This window comes from Empidonax traillii, unplaced genomic scaffold (genome assembly GCF_003031625.1).
Source record: "Empidonax traillii isolate 1590-97213 ecotype Southwest subspecies unplaced genomic scaffold, ASM303162v1 scaffold43:size1863611, whole genome shotgun sequence".
Classification (NCBI taxonomy): Eukaryota; Metazoa; Chordata; class Aves; order Passeriformes; family Tyrannidae; genus Empidonax; species Empidonax traillii.
In genome coordinates this window covers 250,921-268,271 of record NW_020955236.1, presented here as the reverse complement: position 1 = coordinate 268,271, position 17,351 = coordinate 250,921, and the positions used below count along the sequence as shown (strand labels likewise).

At 47.3% G+C, this 17,351-nt stretch overlaps 1 protein-coding gene and 1 long non-coding RNA gene across 2 annotated transcripts in view; one reads left to right on the top strand and one right to left on the bottom strand.

The window, feature by feature from the left end:
- Positions 1–10,745, bottom strand: part of NCOR2 (nuclear receptor corepressor 2) — a 184,689-nt gene extending 173,944 nt beyond the window's left edge. Inside the window, exon 1 of the mRNA XM_027878524.1 lies at positions 10,612–10,745. The gene's annotated coding sequence lies outside the window, so the exon portion shown is untranslated. The remainder of the gene's footprint in view (positions 1–10,611) is intronic.
- Positions 5,643–7,421, top strand: LOC114054934. The gene is made up of 3 exons (XR_003570630.1): positions 5,643–5,989; positions 7,110–7,200; positions 7,384–7,421. It is a non-coding gene; the product is annotated as an uncharacterized LOC114054934 (long non-coding RNA).
- Positions 10,746–17,351: the final 6,606 nt, after the last annotated feature.

Sequence of the window (17,351 nt, the reverse complement as noted above, 5' to 3'; positions counted from 1 at the left end):
AACCTGGTCTGGACAAGAGCACTGGGAATGCTAGCAGAGGGAATAGCAGAGTCATAGTCCCAAGGTCAAATACTATTTTTGTTGAGCTACAGAAACAAATTATGGCATAGTAATCTTTCCAGAGTCCATCTGGGAGGTACTTAAGGATGCTTCCCAGCACCTTTATGCAGTGAGCTTGTAATCTTACAAAGGCCTCAGATTTAAATTAAGATTTAATTGCTGGTTACCCACAGCAAGAAAAGACATGGCATTCAAAATTGTCTCTGCTAAAGCAATGAGTTTCCCATGGTATCAAACTGACAGAGGACAGCTTACACAGAGATAGCTAAGACGATTATCGTCCCCAAATCTCCATCACTTCTGCTTGGGCAGCTGAGCTGCTCATGAAACAACCACCCTTAAGAGCCCTGGTATTTTAATGAGAGTAGCCAATAATGGTGGATTTCACTAAAAATAGCTGCGGTGCCTGTGAGGTCTCTACCATGGCACAGCACATGACCTGCTGCTCTGTGGGAGCCCTACAAACCCCCCTGAGCCCACACAGGGAACACGGATCCAACCAAGCCATCCCCGCCTGCTCTTCACACCTCACCCAACCTTCACCAAACACAGACTCTGCCCTTGCAGAGAATGTTACTGTGGGAAAGGCACTGGAAAACACACTCTCACAGGGAGAAGACAACATAGAAGTGAAGAGTTCAGGGGAAAAAAAAAAATTAAGCCCAATGCTTTTTAAATAGCCAAGAGGCAGTAACAGCATTCCAGGTATAAAGCAGTCACATCAGGGATTACTCCTCTGCGCAGTTGGTCAGCGTGTGCCTGTTCCTGGGGCTTAGTTGGATGGGAGGGTCCTTCTCTGTCCATCTTCTGAGCTGCAATTCCAGAATGATTCCCACCAGCTCACTAGGCACAAACATGCCACTTCAAACTGTAAACACAGAAAGTTTCTGTACTTGGGATAACTCTCCAGTTTAAAGATGTACAGGAATTTTTGTGGATGAACATAAACCCCCTCACCTTCCTCCCGGCCTCCACGCTCCACGAAGCTCAGTTGCATGCTTTACCCAGGAAATTCGGTCTGCTTTAATACAAAACACTTGACCACAATTTCAACGGATGCAAGAACTGCCTACCCTGAAAAAGGAGCAGTGTCATCCTCCCAGCAGTTGGGAAATAGCAATCCTACGCAATCACTGCCAGACTCTCCCAGCACTTCCAGAGCCTCACAGCAATAGCTCCGCACAGCTCAGGGGTGCTGCCTTGCAGGACAGAGATGACCCTGGTGGAGGGTTGTTGACTGACTTAGGCAGGCAGGATAGGGAGCTCCTTAGTCCTCCTCCCACAGCTCTGGTTTAAGGGGTGTGGAATGGCTTAATTATGCCCCTCAAGGCAGGAAGAAGTCACTTGTCTTTAAATACCCAGACTTTTATTGAGTTAACAAGTTTTAACAAGGTCAAGGCTTGAACGGTAAACTCTTACCCAAAGGGGAATTTGCTGTTTCCCCTCTTGCAATTCATTAGTGTCCCCCATGGTTTATTTCTGAGCCCTGGGTTAAAGTTATAAACTTTACAGACAGAGAAAAATCAAGAAAAAAAATTTAAGTCAGATGGGGTACATAAACCTTCACTTTCTTCACCCTGTCACAATGTCCCAGAGAAGCACCTGGCACCTGAAGACAACACCCACACACACCCCCACCTTGGAGGGGGCTGCAGGCAGGGCACCTTCATCTCCCGCCCCCTCCTGCCCAGCATAGGGGTGAGCTCTGGGAAACCCTCTCAGTTCAAATCACTGTGGCCTCTGCACTGAAAACAGCTGCAGAACAGCTGGCTGGGAACCAAACAACAGGCACGGGCCACCAGAGCCAACCCCTTCTCCCCACATCTCCTGTGGCACGGCTGGTTGCCGATGAGTAGGAAACAAGCACGAAAATATTGCAGGCAGATGCCAGAGGTAAGGAAATGAATGCTGAACTGTTTGACAACATGGAAAGAGCAATATTAATTGCAGCCTTCCCCAAAACCACCTCCCTACTCCCCAGCCCGAGCCTGAAAAAGGCTTCCCAGTTTTGCTTTTACATCAGCCACCCACAGGGCAGGACCATTCCCACGTCCCCGTGTGCTCATTTGCATCGTCAGCCTCACCACAACATTTCCAAGTCCTGCAAGCAGAGACTGCCAAGGAAAAGCACAGCATTACCCTTCAAACGTACACCAGTCACCAACATCATTTAACCACATGAGCAGAAAGTCCCTTGGTAGGCAGGAGCAGGGACAGATGAAAAGTCAGCCCTTGCCAGATTTTTCCTACACGCTACAGCCCCGTGAGAAGGGCAGAGCATCAGCAAATACATTGCCCAACCTGCACTTGAGGGGTTTTACTCATCGTCCACTTGAACATCACTCAGCAGCAGTTACTGACCTGAGAAGTGACATCGATGGCACAGAAAGCAGTTTTAATTTCTCTGAGCAGGAATTCGTACTGGTTTCACTGAATGTGCTTTTAAATCAGGTCTGCTTAAACTGGAGCCGGTTTCCTGCTGCGATTCAGATATCCCATTACACAGCCCATCCCAGCTGCCAGCTCTGTACAGCTCAAGCAAATGGAAAGTTGAGCAGTTGATGGAAAAAAATGCTTTTGTACACGGACAAAGAGGCCATATTTAAAAAAAAAGAAGTCCCCTATAACCTTGTGTACAGAATTTACCTTTAGTTTCTGGTACTTGGTTAAATAAAGGTAAAGCCAGCTTGGATGGGAGGTTGAGAAATCTGATCTAGTGAAAAGTCTGGGGGGCAGGGGGTTGGAACTGGATGATCTTTAAGGTTCTTTCCAACCCAAAACATTCCATGATTCTAGGAGAACTCAGGAAAACAGCACAGACACAGTGCAGGATGTGAGCTGAGCCTGCACCTCTTCTGCATCAGAGCAACCTTCCCCCTCTCCCAGTCCAGCCCAGCCTCTTCGACTAAATTCCACTCTGGCATCCCATGCCTCCACCCTCCTCCCTCTACGCTTTTTAGCTCCCTCAGCAAAGAGCTCTGTCAGAGCTCCCAAGGATGGTGCCCGCAGGCACTGGGAGCAGGAGCGAGGGAGGAGACTGTTCTTCTGTGCCTTAAACAGACCAAGAACAATCTGTAACAAGGTACTTAGTACTTCAACACGTGCAAGGCCTAAAATATAATTTCTGTCAACCTAATCGGCATTACAGGTCCACAATGTATTTTATTAGCTAGATACTAAAGGAGCTACAATACATCAGGTCCCATTTTAGAAGTTACAAATAGTTTATAAAGGCTTAATCAATCATTAAATAGGTGTTTGAATAAATGGTTGAATCAATCATTATAAGCCATAACTCTCTAAGTACGTTATTGGACTTTGTAATAATCTGCAATATCTCCAGCTGAGGTTCTCACACCTACCTGTACGACCCCATCATGTTACAGACCTGAAGAACAGAACACTCCATCTATCATTTCTTAACTGTTGGTACGTAGGCTCTAATGCAAATATAGGCCATATATTGTCACACTCCATGTAGGTGATGTTAAAAATACAGATGAAACATTGTGGAGCACTAAAAAGTGGTCCGTTGGGATGGCACTGGAGAATATTTAATAAAGGCAAAAGCTGCAGGCTAATTTCCCCCAGGAATTCCCATTTAGAGCCTGTCGCAGCGAGAATCCATCACAGACAGCACTGATTCACCCACATCAGAGAGAAAAAAACACCTCTTCTTCCTTCCCCACTGCCAGCACCAGGATATCACCTTTGGTATGGGAAGGAGCATCTCTGCTGCTTCACAGTGCTGGAAACACTTCCCAGCTGCAGTGAGCACACCAGGACAGCCTCACTCACTCCCCAGGCTGCAAACCTGAGTGTGACCAGCCACCTCTAAGGGCTGTGAACATCCCACCAGAGGTGAGCTTCCAGAGGGGAGAGAGAGAGTGAGAGAGAGAGATCATCCCTCTGCTTGGATGCTTGTTCAGCTTGGACAAAGCCCCTGAGCAGCCTGAGGCTGTATCCAGCACCAGTTGCTCCCAGCTTGGAGCAACTGGGACCTCAGGAACTCAGATGGAGCTCATGACACTAAGGTATTTAACATAGCATTTCTCAGGGAATGGGGCTAGGGGTTAACAAGCTACCAAGTGCCCTCCCACCATCTCCAGCAAGGAGAAACTAAATGTCTCGACTGAGCTCAGCCTGGGGCTGCTACGTGCCTGGGAGGGATAGGAGGAGAAAGGGCCAGCTGAGCAGAAAGGGAAATATCTCCTCAATTCCAACAAGACAAGGTCCCTGCCAAGAAATGCACCACCGGTTCCTCATTTGCTTTACTGAGAAAAGTTAAAAACAAGAGCACTGAGGCACACAGCTGGAGCAGATGTTTTTCATTCTTCACTGTTCACAAGCAGCAGCTCTTCCCCTCCTCCTCACCCACCTACCCTCTCTGCTGGCATCCAGCAGTAGGAGCATGATGGAGAGGGATGCAGCAGAGCCCTTCCCCAGTGCCAGAGCCATCCCTTGGAGCTCCCACCGCAGCCTCTCTCATGAACCTTCCTGAGGGTGTGATCAAGCTCTTCTGCTTGATCCTCCCGTCATTCATGACAGGCAACCTTTGTAAATGCTGCTCAGCAATCCCAAAGAGCAAGCCAGGCTGCAAGAGATGCAGGGACATCTGTTTAACGCATAGACTGATGCATTAAAGTCACCCACCCCCTGCGGTATCGCTGTTCTCTTAGGCACACCAACCCAAAGGTTAGTTATCAGAAGGTATTTAGATTTCAAAGTAAAACTGCTAAACTTTAAACCACTTAAGGTCTCTATCACAGCCATGTGTGTGAAGTGGAGAAGGGAAAAGCATCCTGTCCCGACAGGTTAAAAAGATTCCAGGTCACTGTTCCTTAGGCGGTGAGAGCTACTCAGCTGGATAAGATCAGCCACTAAGCAGGATTACAAATTTATCTTCCCTCGGTAGTGTGATCTTCCACTAATAATCATGTAATGAAAAATAATACAGAAAATGTTTTAAGAATTGCACTCTGAGTCACTAGCAAGGCACAAAATGCTCCCACAGCAAAAGGCAAAATTTGGCACAGAGATGGAAAACAAAAGACCACGGTCCCGGTGTCAACAGCAGCATGGGAAAACGATTGGCAGTGCTGAGACCCTGCAAATCAAACCAGTGGGGCTCGATGAGAAGCATCACCAGTTGACTCACCCCAAGAAGCTGGGATTTGGTGTTCTGATGGTACCTTTCTGTACCTGTAACTTAGGTCTGGGCAGTGCTTTTCTGCCCCAGGGCAGTAAAAATCAACACAGGCACCAGCTAAGACATCCAACCTCTTCTGAGAATTAAGGTGATTTTTATATTCTCACTCCCAGCCCCAGTCACACACTGCCTTGGCCCAGCATTGCCTTCACTCAGCACAGAGCAGAGGCAGCTCAAGCAGCAGCACTGGTCAACAACTGCCCTACAATGCCCAGGGTGGCACATCCCGCTTTCCCATCACCATTTGCACAGATATTTCAATCTCACCACACTAATCACCGCACCAGGGAACAGTGGGCTACTCCATCAATGACATCATTGGCAGATTTGATTACTGTGTTGATTACATCACCACCCACAAGAGATTCTGCAGCTTTCCAAATGGCACCAGCAGCTTCTAAATAGCTTAGATGGAGGAAGCCATGAAGGACGTATATATTTCAGAAGTCTCAGGCTGTAAGTTTGATGGAAGAACTTTCAACACTATCTTTTGGAAATATCAGTACACGGACAAAGTATTTTCACGTGCTGTTGCTAGTGTTAGTGAGCCAGGACGTGGTCAGGAAAGTATTTTTGGTTCCTGAAAAAGTCACACACACAGAGCAAGTGAAGGACTCTGTGACACAGCGGCCAAAACAGAGACTTTGCACGAGCACAACCAAGAAGAACGTCATCACTGGTCACGGGGCAACAGACAACCCAAGATTTGCCAAGTGCATAGTAAGGAATGTGTGTGTGTGCTGAACCATCTCCCTCCAGGGTGGGAAAAATACTTCTAAAAGCCTATTTAAATGACTCTCAGCAGAAGATAACAGAGGTTAGTAACAGGAACTCGAATGAGAACCAAGCTCTCATCACAGAATCTGGCACTATGTGTCTGGGAACGTGAGAAGGACAGTGTTTTGCTGTCCCCATGCCACACACCAACATTAGCTCTGTCACGGGTTGCTGCTGCTTGCTCAGCCTTCCCTCCTCTGCGTGGACTATTTGCAGCAACAGCATTAAAGCAACCATCAAGCAGATGCTTAAAAAATGCAGAATGACGTTCAAATGACATCTATCCATAAATCAGCCCAAACCACAAACATCTGAAGAAGATTTTCACTTAATCCAATTTACTGTAATCTCTCTCTTTAGTTAAAATGACAGAAACGTCAAAATGGGACTTTACTCCTCTGTCAAAGCATCTCATGGTGAAAAAGGAAAATAAGCAGGCTCTCACATGCAGCACCACTTATTAGGTTAGAAATGTCAAAACTGTACTTTGATTCTCACTATTAGCAGTCACATCCACATGCTGTGCCCTTCTGTTTCACTTCATTTCCCCCAAAAGCGAGCACAGAGCATATGCTCCATGCCAAGCATCATCCAGGCAAAACCACAAGTTTCCCATTTTTGTTCCTGATGACCCTGCGCTCATCTCTGTCTGGGGGCACACAGACCCACTCAGATCACACATAAGCAGTCTTATTTACCATCAGAGCTCTCAGGAGGAATGTGTTCTGCTGCTTCCAAAAACTACAACAACAATCCAAGCCTGCTCAACAGACCAACCTCAAATTGCTTTTCCCCATCTCTCCCCATTAATTAGCAAATGGGGTAATTGACTCTCTGCCCGGGAGTTAAGCACGTGTGTGTCCGCATATGTATTTCCATGTGTGAGAGTGTGTATCGTTTTCCCCAGTGGTCACAAAAATTAAGCCATTATCCAAGAGTCCAGGAAAGTGAAAGAAAAATACCTACTGTCAGGAGTGGGGTCTTCATGCATTATTTAACGAGAACTCTGTTGGCAAAACTGGTGTTGTTTTTATATAAAAGCTAATAGAAATTGTACCTCCAGGTGTCAAAACACTGATGGTAATTCCTGCTGCCTCAGACATCTTGATGTTTCAATTTTAGCAGTATGAGGAGCCTGCAGGGAATCCAAGAGGGTAAAGTGCTTGTAACTCAAAGAGAAGCAGAGAGAAGGAGAGCCTTTTTATTTCTTTATAAAGGGCTCAGGGGAACAGTTCTACTCACTGGAATTATCAGATCTGGTTCCCCTGCTCCTTCCCTTCCTTGAAAGAGGAAGGAGCAAGATAGGCTAACAAGGAGTGATTGTATTGTGTCGACAGGGGAAAAAAAAAAAATCCACGAGGCTGCAAAGGAGAAGAAAAAAAAACCCAAAGAAGTGGTGAACAGAAGATACTGTTGGGGTGCAGCAGCACAGGAGCAGCTGGTAGTAACGGGACGCTTCAATGATTTCCACAGAACAGGTCACAGGGAGGAGGGCACAGCCCTCCAAATCTGCTCTCCTGGGCTGCAACCTGTAGGAAAGCCCCAAGGGTACCTCATGGTCCCGGCGCTCCCTTTTCCACCACGGGATGGTGGGGGGGGGACAGACAAGAAGAAAACAATAGCTCAGGAATCCACATGCAGCTCAGCATGGCGTTCAAGGGAAAAGAAAAACAACTTCTCCAGGCAGCCACTCAGCCAGGGACACAAAGGTCTTGGAGAGATCCTTCATTGGGTCATGAACTTTCGCAACCCCATTGCAAAAACAGCACTGAGGAAATTCCCGAGGAAAAGTAAATGGACACAAGAGCAAGCTCAGATGAGGAGTGCCAGGACTGCTGCCGATCACATTTCACCAAAGCACATGCCCAGCTTCCTTCCACCTGGCAGCCCACCAAGCTGCACGACCACCCCCTGGACCTGCCTCCAAAACACTCCAGGTCCTGCTGTGCCCTGTACCTGGACCACTGCAAGGACCGGGCAGTGACCAGGGTGCTCCCCTCCCACCCGGATCTTCATCCTACAGGGTTCTCCCTGACAGCTGTACCAGGCCCCCTCCAGCCCAGGAATCACTTACAGCTCACTAACATTTCAGGGACGGGCAGTCATTGCTCCCATCAGCTCCGGGAGAGCCATTTGTTGCCTCCTTGCTCCTCCAGCCATGTCTCACAGTGCGTGGTATAAACTTTGAGAGGCAATGACCTCATCGGAGCTGGGAAGAGGGAGGCGGGGAAATTGGCTACTTGCCACCTTCTCATTTTTCACATAAGAAAAATAATTTATGAGTGAAAGCCCATTTTATTCATCTGAAAAATAATAATTAAAAAAAAAAATCCCATTGGTAGCAGCAGGCCTGCCTTGGAATGCATTGCTTCTATAGCAGCTCCTGGAGCAGCATCTACCTGAGGTGGTTCAGAGTGAAGCCCCCAGCACACTTTGTGCCCCCTGCCTCCAAGGCACAGACCCCCAGCACCCCCAAACACCCTGCTGCTCCACTGACTACTCAGGAAACAACAGTGCAAGCATCCCTCGTCTCCATTAAGGGTGGCTTCCGCTGTAGGCGCGGGGAGGGACTTCCAGCTCTAATTTGTAACTCCTCCAAAAGGGCAATTAAGCAGCCAAACCGTAGCTTCAACTGGGATTTCGGCTCAGCTCTCTGGGATGAGGCCATCAGACAGGGCTCTGCAGCGAGCAGTAACTCCAAGGCATGTCATTAATTTTGCCCAGACATGTATCACACCCCATTTGAGAACGCACACGGAGCATGTGTGCGGCGCTCCGCAGACGCAGGATACTCGGATCCTGCATACTCACACATTTTATATACTCGTATTACTTATGTTATAGATTCACACATGCATTACTCATAGCTCTTAAGAACAGAACATACAGTTCATCTTGGCATGAATCCCAGAGAAAGACAAAAAAAAAAAAAAAAAGAAAAACAACCCCGCAGTAACAAATCCAACTCGCATCGAGTCCAACAGCATCTGTGGTAGGAGTTTGAGCAGTATTATAGATCATTAAATGACTGCATTATTTCGCGTAACACACCCATGCATCTCTGCTAACACCAGTCAAACCTGCTGTTTCAAGGAATATTTCCCCACTTAAAGTGTGTCACCACTCTCCCAAGTTTTTGCCCGTAACTGTGGGAAACTGTGGAAAAAGCAGTTTATTTCCACAGTGTGCATTTAACAAGCCCTTGTGTACACCAGTGCCACTGAGGCACCCCTGTGTTTCAAGATAGGGCCCAAACATGTTCATATGGGACTGCAGAAGTGCAGTATCTGAGTGAGTCAAAGTGCTGGCCAACACCAGAGTCCACTCTCTGGAGCAGCCTGGCACAGCAGCAGGGATATTTCGACTGTACACACCATACAACAGTGGCAAGAAGGTAGATTAGCATGGACTAAGAATGTAACTCCTCAGTAGGACACTGTGCAATGAAAGAAAACCAAACAAAAAATTAAAAATAAAAAAAAAATCACAGCATACTGCAGCTTCTGTACACCTCTGTAACCTTCAAGGCAAGTGTGCAGCATAGCAAAGCATTCTTTTCCTATCCCCTCCAAAAATAGGCTTCATCCACTCTTCAGAGCTTTACACCCAATGTCAAAGAGATTTAAAAAGTCACAGTTGCAGGATTCTCATTTACTGAAGGGAGCCTGAGCATGACAATGCATGGCACAGTTCACCCCAGCTCTGATGGCTCAGGGGCTCTGATGCTGCCCCAGCACAGCCCTCCCATCCCACCCACAGCATCCCCCTCCTCGTTGCCACTTTGCAGCCCAGAACATGCCCCATCCCACCATGGCTGCTGGGATTCCCACTGCACCTGAAGGATCCACCCCGCAACTACAGGACCACGACCCTCAGAAGCAACAAAACCACACGTCCTCAAAGTTCTGCGAGCAGAGTTCACCACCAATAACTCCCTTTATGCCACAGCCAGCACCAAAACAGCAGCTGTGAACTCCCACTGGCCTGACCGAAGTCAAAACACACCGCGCTGCTTTTCAGGCAAACCCAAATTACAGCATCATCTGCTGACTGCTCCCGGGATGAACAAGCCCACATTAATTACAGGATAAACTTCGCAATTCACCTCTCAAAAGCACAAAACATCAGCCAAACTGCTTTGATCCCACGGACAAAACCCTCTCCAGCCGACAGAGCAACGCGGAAGACCAAGATATCCAGGGGAAAAAAAAAAAAAAAAAATTCCAAACTTTTTCTCTCCTTTCTCCTTGGTGCTACCCTCCCCCCAAAACTACACGCTCCACGCCAAGGAGGGCTGGAGGGAAAAAAAAATCACCTTAGAAAGCAGCAGGGGCTCGCAAAACCTTGTGCTTCACCTCCGCCGGCAAGCAGCTGGACACCTCCGGGCAACTGCAGGAGTGTGTGCTCAGCCTCCAGCTCTGAACACTGCTTCTGTGTCGCCGGGCCAAGTCTCAGTTTTTCAAAGCAACTTTTTTCTGCTGTGGCCTAGTTTAGCTCTCCACACAAAATGCCACCAAAACAAAAGCCGCCCAGCCAGCCCGGGGAGAGAAGCAGGGGGTACTTACCTAGCAGCATCCCTGCATCACCTCCTGCATCTTTAGCAGCCACCCTCTTAACTTCTAAATAAATAAATAAAGCGAGGCCACACAGCCTTAAAACCAAGCTGGAAATGAAATGGAAAGCCTGTAATTATTTCTCAATGCTCCTGCCAGTCTCAGCCTATAAACACAGTGGATTACATAAGTCCACCCCTCCTGTTTTGAAGCCAAAAGTATGAGCTTTTCCTCCAGCTCTGGCAGCAAGTAATAATTCCTCGTCGGCATGGCAACGCTGGCTGGCTTCCAGCAGACAATGGGCGAGTTGAAATACTGCTACGGCCTTTTTATAGCTTAGCTCTGAAAAACCTCTAAAATATTAGCTATCTGATGGCTAACCCAACTTGACAACCTCTCCTCCTTTAACCGTTTCCTTCCTGCGCCGCCGCCCGGCGCTGCCCAGATGAACGGCCGGGGTCACCGGGCAGTGGCGCACGGGATGCTCCTCTTCCCGGGGACAGCACACAGGAACCGTTTCCCATCTAGTGGATTTGTTGATTTGTCACAGGCACAGCATCTGCAGTAACTGCCACAACCCCATCTAGGCTTTCCCGTGTTTATTTCAGTCTGTTACTCAGCAGGTATGTTTGCTCTGCTTGCTGCCTCCAGCAAGCTGCGCGCGAGGTTCTCCTCCAGCTCGCCCGGCCTGGGAGAAAACAGACCACAAAACAACACTTGTGCATGTGATTGTCACTGCCCTCCCCGTGCGAGCCGTGAGGAGGCTGGCAGGGCTCCGGACGCGATTTGCAGAGCTGCAGGGAAGCAAGATCCTTTACAACTCGTCTCTCAGCAAATCTGGGAGAACTTGTCCTGGAGAACCAGCTGCACTCGAGATACCCTGTGGCAGTGTAGGGCAACCTGCTCATACACAGTTTGGGCTTATTCTGCAGCTGAATGAGTTAAAAACATTAACACACTCTGGCAAGACTGAGAAACAGCAGAGAAACTCAGAGGAGGAGAAGACACTCAAGACATCATTAAAGTCAGCGGTGTAGGAAGACTGATGAAGTTAAGGAGCCACATGACTGAGTTTCAACCAAATCCTACCGAAATGAGCAGCTAACACACACACAGCAGCTCCCAAGATCACATTAAGTTAATATTTACCGTGACTACGCACACGGTCTGCCCAGGATGACCCCACTATCTCCACACCCTGGCACAGACCCTGACCGCCTGAAGGCCGGCAGGTCCCCGCTGCACCTACACCTCTGAGCAGGAGCTCAGCGAGTGACAGCCACAGCCCTGTGCTGGCTCACTGCAGCCCTGAGCAAAACTCACCCCAAGGGCTGGGAGATCCTCTGGAATTTGTTGAATTTTGCAAGTTAACAAATAAGCAAAGAAAACAATGGAAAATAGAAGAGAAAATTTTAAAAAAATTAGCAGAGCCAAGAGACCACCACAAAAATACATTTAGCTCCATTCTCACTGCTTAGTTCTCAAAAGAGTGCTGCCAGCGTTCACAATCCAGCTCCAAGTCTGGCAACAACTCTGGGAAACCCGAAGGTTCCTGCTCTGCACTGGTGGCTGGTGGCTGCCCATGGCCAGCCCTCCACACACAGACAGCCCACTGACCCTGTGATCTCCAGAAAACGCTTGAATGCACAACCCATGGGAGTCTTTAACACTCGAAAACCAGAAGGCAAACAAAAAAAAGAACATTTCTTTCTAAATCTCATTAAGTCGCAGAGGATGATTATGATTTTCTAATGTGCAAAGGTGATAACATTGCTTGGAGTTCTAGTTCAATTAATTATTTTATGGGAATAAACATACCAGGAGACGCTAAATGCAAACCATAAAGGTTCCTTGGTATGTGTCAGGCTCACAGCTGCTCAGCCTTTGCTACAATGCCACAGAAGAGCCTAATTCTCACAGTAAGCACCCTAAAAAAAAGTCAAGCAACAGTCTTTGCACAAATCAGGATGCAGCAAACCCTGACAGACGCTGGTTCCTACAGCCAAGTGTCCGAGATGGCCAGAAGTAGCAACTGTTGCTGCTGTTAATTAAATGCATGTTGTGCTACCACACAGCCAGGGGAGAAAACCAGACCTGGCATGGAGCATCCACCCGAGTCCCCTGAGCTGAGAAGGGGCTGAAGTTAAGACACGTCACCATAAATCTCTTGACATTATTTTTTCTGATGAGAACTCAGGGTCACATGCCTGGAACACTTGTGTCTTCTACGGGAGAAAAATAATTCAGTTTATCTTTTTAACGGCCAATTTTCTGGGTTCCACCCCAGTAAGCTACAGGTAAACAAGTCACAGACAACTGAAACCTAAGAATTTCCAGAGGCATGGGATTGGACCCTGCCCAGCTGAATGCCACAGACACACAACTACATCTCATACTCCACTACTCCTGTGAAACCTCAGTGAGTCTCAGGATACCTTCCTGAGCAGACTGAATTTGATCCCAGTCTCCCTTCCCTTGCCCCTTAACATCCATCCCAACTTGCTATTACCAAGATGAAATCTAAGAACATGACTAGAAAACACCCTCTCCCACACCTGAAAAGGAAAAAAAAAACTATTAGGGAAAACCAAAGCTGATATTTTCTCCTGGGTGTAACACACCATGTGCACTGCTAAGACACAGCACCCTAAAGCGGGCACCAGGAGTCACAGGAAAGAGAAAAATGTAAAGTCAGGGCTAAAACATCTGGAGAAACCTTTCTATCCTTACACAGACCAACCTCTCTTCTCCAAGCAAAGAACTTCCATCCCCACCATGACCCGAGACACATGGATGCATGATGCAAGATGGGGAATAACAAGTTACAACTACAAAGCCCTGCTGAAACTTTAAAAAGGCATCACACTACACACACTCTTCTAGCTTAAACCCTTAATTAAAGAGACTGTTCTTTACAATGCTGGAGCTGCTCCAACTCCCATTGTTAAATTTAAAATAAAACCCTGCAACCCCACAGCATCTGTAAGACATTAGAACATTCAATTCTGACTTCTTTATTCAGCTTTAAGACATCATTTAATAATTTTTCCTCTCAAACCCCAAATCTAAGGATTTAAAGGAAATAAGCACCAGCACCTCTTACAGGATGCCTTTTTTTTTTTTTTTAAATGAACTTTCTGCAATAATATCCTTGACCTTTAACAATTCCTAATTGATTAAGTGTGTGCTCGATCATGTACAGCCTCTAGACAGACTGCACGACCAGGGCAGGCTCAGCCCTGGGTGTCAGGATGAAGCAGACCCTGCAGCATGGAAGCCAGCTCCACAAACAATCCATTCATGCACAGGAACAAAACAAGAAGACTTATTTGACCACAGAAAATCACTGTGAGCACAAGAAAAATACATCAGAAAATCGATTTTGACCATTGCTAATAAAGCTGGAGACACAAGCCAGAACCTCATTGTTATAACCTCCGTTTTTCCAAGGTGGGTGGTTTGCTTCTGCTCTCCCAGGAAAAGGAGCCACTTGCAGCCACTTACAGCTCCTCTACCACCACTCAGGTAGTTCCCACGGCCTGGAAAGCACAGGTCCAGCCATGGCAAGGGATCCAGACATGATGACTTTCCTGATGGAACCAGGAGGAGAACTTGGGCTGAATGCCAGTCCCTGCAAAGTCATGAGGAGCCTCCATTCACCCATTCACTGCAGGAGGAGCAGGATTTCAAGCCAAGTCTCTGGGAATATCACCCATTAGCAACCTCTGAAAACACGCTGGCAGGCCGTGACAAACATCCATGTTTCCATAAAGCCCATACAACTTCAACAACACTGCTGGTATTCCTCCCGTAACTACTTTCACAGCCACTGAAACATTCTGGGCAGAAGAGGAGATCACCCAAAGATCACCAAATTAGAGTGCAATCATGAAGCAATGACTGCAAAAGGTCTCCCCTGCAACAGAGGTGTGTAAGAAGGTGACCTAGGGGAAAGAAGGCATGTCCATGAGGTGTGAGGGTGTCCCCAGCAAGCACGGCACAGGTGTGTGGCTGGATTCTGCTCTGCCCAATGTGCACCTCCTCCTCACGATCCCAGGCAGAGGTACCGGATCAGGGACTGGTTCCCACCAGCAAACAGCCAGCCTACACACCAGTCACCTGCAGGTGATAACATCTTACTTGGGCCACGTTCACAGGCACTCCTGCCTGCCTGCTCACAGCAACTCTGCTGCACCGAAAACATGAAAAGGGCAGAGAGGTTTGCAGAAAATCCCGGTAAGTTATCTCCAGCAGTTCCCACAGCTAATTAAACTGTTCAGTCACGCATGCTTTAAAGTCCATGAAATTAAAAAAAAAAAAAAAAAGAAAAAATCACAAAAAGAAATACAAAAGCCAGACAATTAGTGGAAGCAGGCTTGTTTGATCAACTCTCTCCCACCTGCCAAACCATTCTGTGGCCGCAGTAGCAAATCTTTCAGGCAACTCAGCCCTGTGTGCTGATCCTACCTCAGAGTTCCCAGCTTTTTACACCCACAGCTGCACAGCCAGGGCTTAAACCATCCTCCTGCTCCATGAGCCAGAGCTTCCAGAAACACACCCAGCCCAAGTACAGTTCCACACTGGGCACACCTGCCTCTACTTGCAGAGCCTGCAGCAGAGAAAAAGCTTTGCAAGGGCCAAGCCGCATCCTTCGGAACAGGCTCGACGTCAGAAAATTCTGTTAACGCAGGCAAAACAAGGAAGCACGTGGCACGTACGTAGGAGCCAAAGGATGTTGGATGAGGAACACAAAGAAGGGAGGAGGTGGAAAAAGATGGCTCATTCAAGGATCTGTGCAAAAGCTGGCACTGCCAGGCAGTGCCTCTCCAGCTGGATCAAGAGGTCCAGTAGCAGAGTGCATCCTATGAATAGCATAAAAAGGGGAGGAAAAAAAATCCAGCAAAGGGGAGTAGGGAAAGTATTTCATCACATTTTTTAGAGAAATGAAGTAGAAGGGAATAAAAATCAAATCAAGAATCTGATCCCAAGCCATGCCATACCAGTAAGAGTCTTCTCTAATTGTTTTTCTGAGTTCTGCACTGTGTCTCACCAAAGACACTGCCTAGGTTATTTAAAAAAAAAAAAATTTAAGCACCAAAAACTAGACCTCTGAAAGGTATACCACTACAGCATGCAGGACCCTGAAGGTCTTCCTAAGACCTGGGAGAGAGCTGCAGACATGGAAGAAGCTCCATGGACAAACAGACCCTGCAAGCGAAGCCACAACATGGTCAAGATATTCAATAGCTAGGTTACAAAATGGAGCAAATCCCAGAAAGATCCAAAAAACCACCCAGCTCAGGCTGGATGTGGAACCAGGAGGCAAGATTAGCAGAAATACAAATCGCTCTTGTGCAAGCCAAAAAGCCAGGCAGAGATTGGAGGACAAGTGTCCAGCCACCAACCAGCAGAAGTGGTAGGCACGGGGACTTTGAAACATGGCTGGAACCCACCAGAAGTTTCCAGTTGTTTTTTAATTCAGGAATGGGTCATTTCATAGCCAACCAACCACCACACCAGTCCCCTTGCAGAGGATTCGACATTCCCTTATTTGCACACTGAAACAGAAATGTCCTGTCAAGAAAAAAAAGTCCAAATAAAAAAAGCAAAACAAGCTGTGCCCTGGCCATGCTTCCCAAACACACACCACTGTTATCTGTTTATTTTCAGCTGGAGCTTCCCCTCCACCTCCACCTCCTCCCTCCTTCCACTTACAAGCTGATATGCCATTGAATATCTCCTATCTGCTGGCTCTGCCCACTGCATCCTCAGTGTTTAAAATAAGCAAGCTGTGACAAACGCTGGGTAAACCCAGGCGCTATGAATACTGCAGAGCCTCGGCTGAGGCGTATTGCAGACTAGTCATATGCTTCAATATTCTGTCCCCAAGAACTCGGCCAATCCATTTAGCAATGGAGCAGGACTCTAATAATAGACACAAGGATACACAGGAGATAAATGTACACAAGACAAAAATAAACCCCAGCCTTGTTATAATTTTAATACAGGAGCTAAAATGGGAAATGATAAATGAAGACCGTTTCCACAGTTGAGTCAAGAGGAAAACTTAACTCCCAACAGCCCAAGAGTGAACACACACATTCAAAACTGGATGTGGGATTTTCAGAAAGTTAGCTGAGCAATAATTTTAAAATAAGTTTTTCATTATTTCCAGTTACACCAAAAAACCCAACGCTTTACTGTTTTCCAGAACCAGCAGAAGCAGACTTTGTGTAACCGTGCATGTTCTCAGACATCAAGCGCCTGCAGTTGTGGGGCCACCATCCATCTCAGAAAGTTGCTTTCAGCTCCCTCAAAGCAGTGTCACTCCACAGCAGCTCATTTTCATCTCAGTCAGTGATCTCAAATTAAAGCTTTAATACACTCATACCCAGCTATAAACTCCTACATACACTTTTCCTTTATGAGTTGTAGCCTGTCTCCACTCTACATGGTTAACCACACGCTCCCGCACAGCCCTGCCTTCGCTTTAGAAAACAACCTCTGGTGTTTATGAGATTAACTATTTCCCCACGGAAATTATCTGAGGGCTAACTCTTCCATTCCCACAGGAATACCCAGAAGAGCCTCAAAGATTTCACAACCTTAAGCCCTGTGTCATCACGAGTTCTACTGCGTACACAAACATCTTCTGCGTGATCAAACAAGGAGGCCGAGCAGGGGCTGAGGGCCAAAGGAGATCTGTGATGCTCTGACCTGACCCCTGGCCAGAAGTCTCCAGCCCAGGGTTT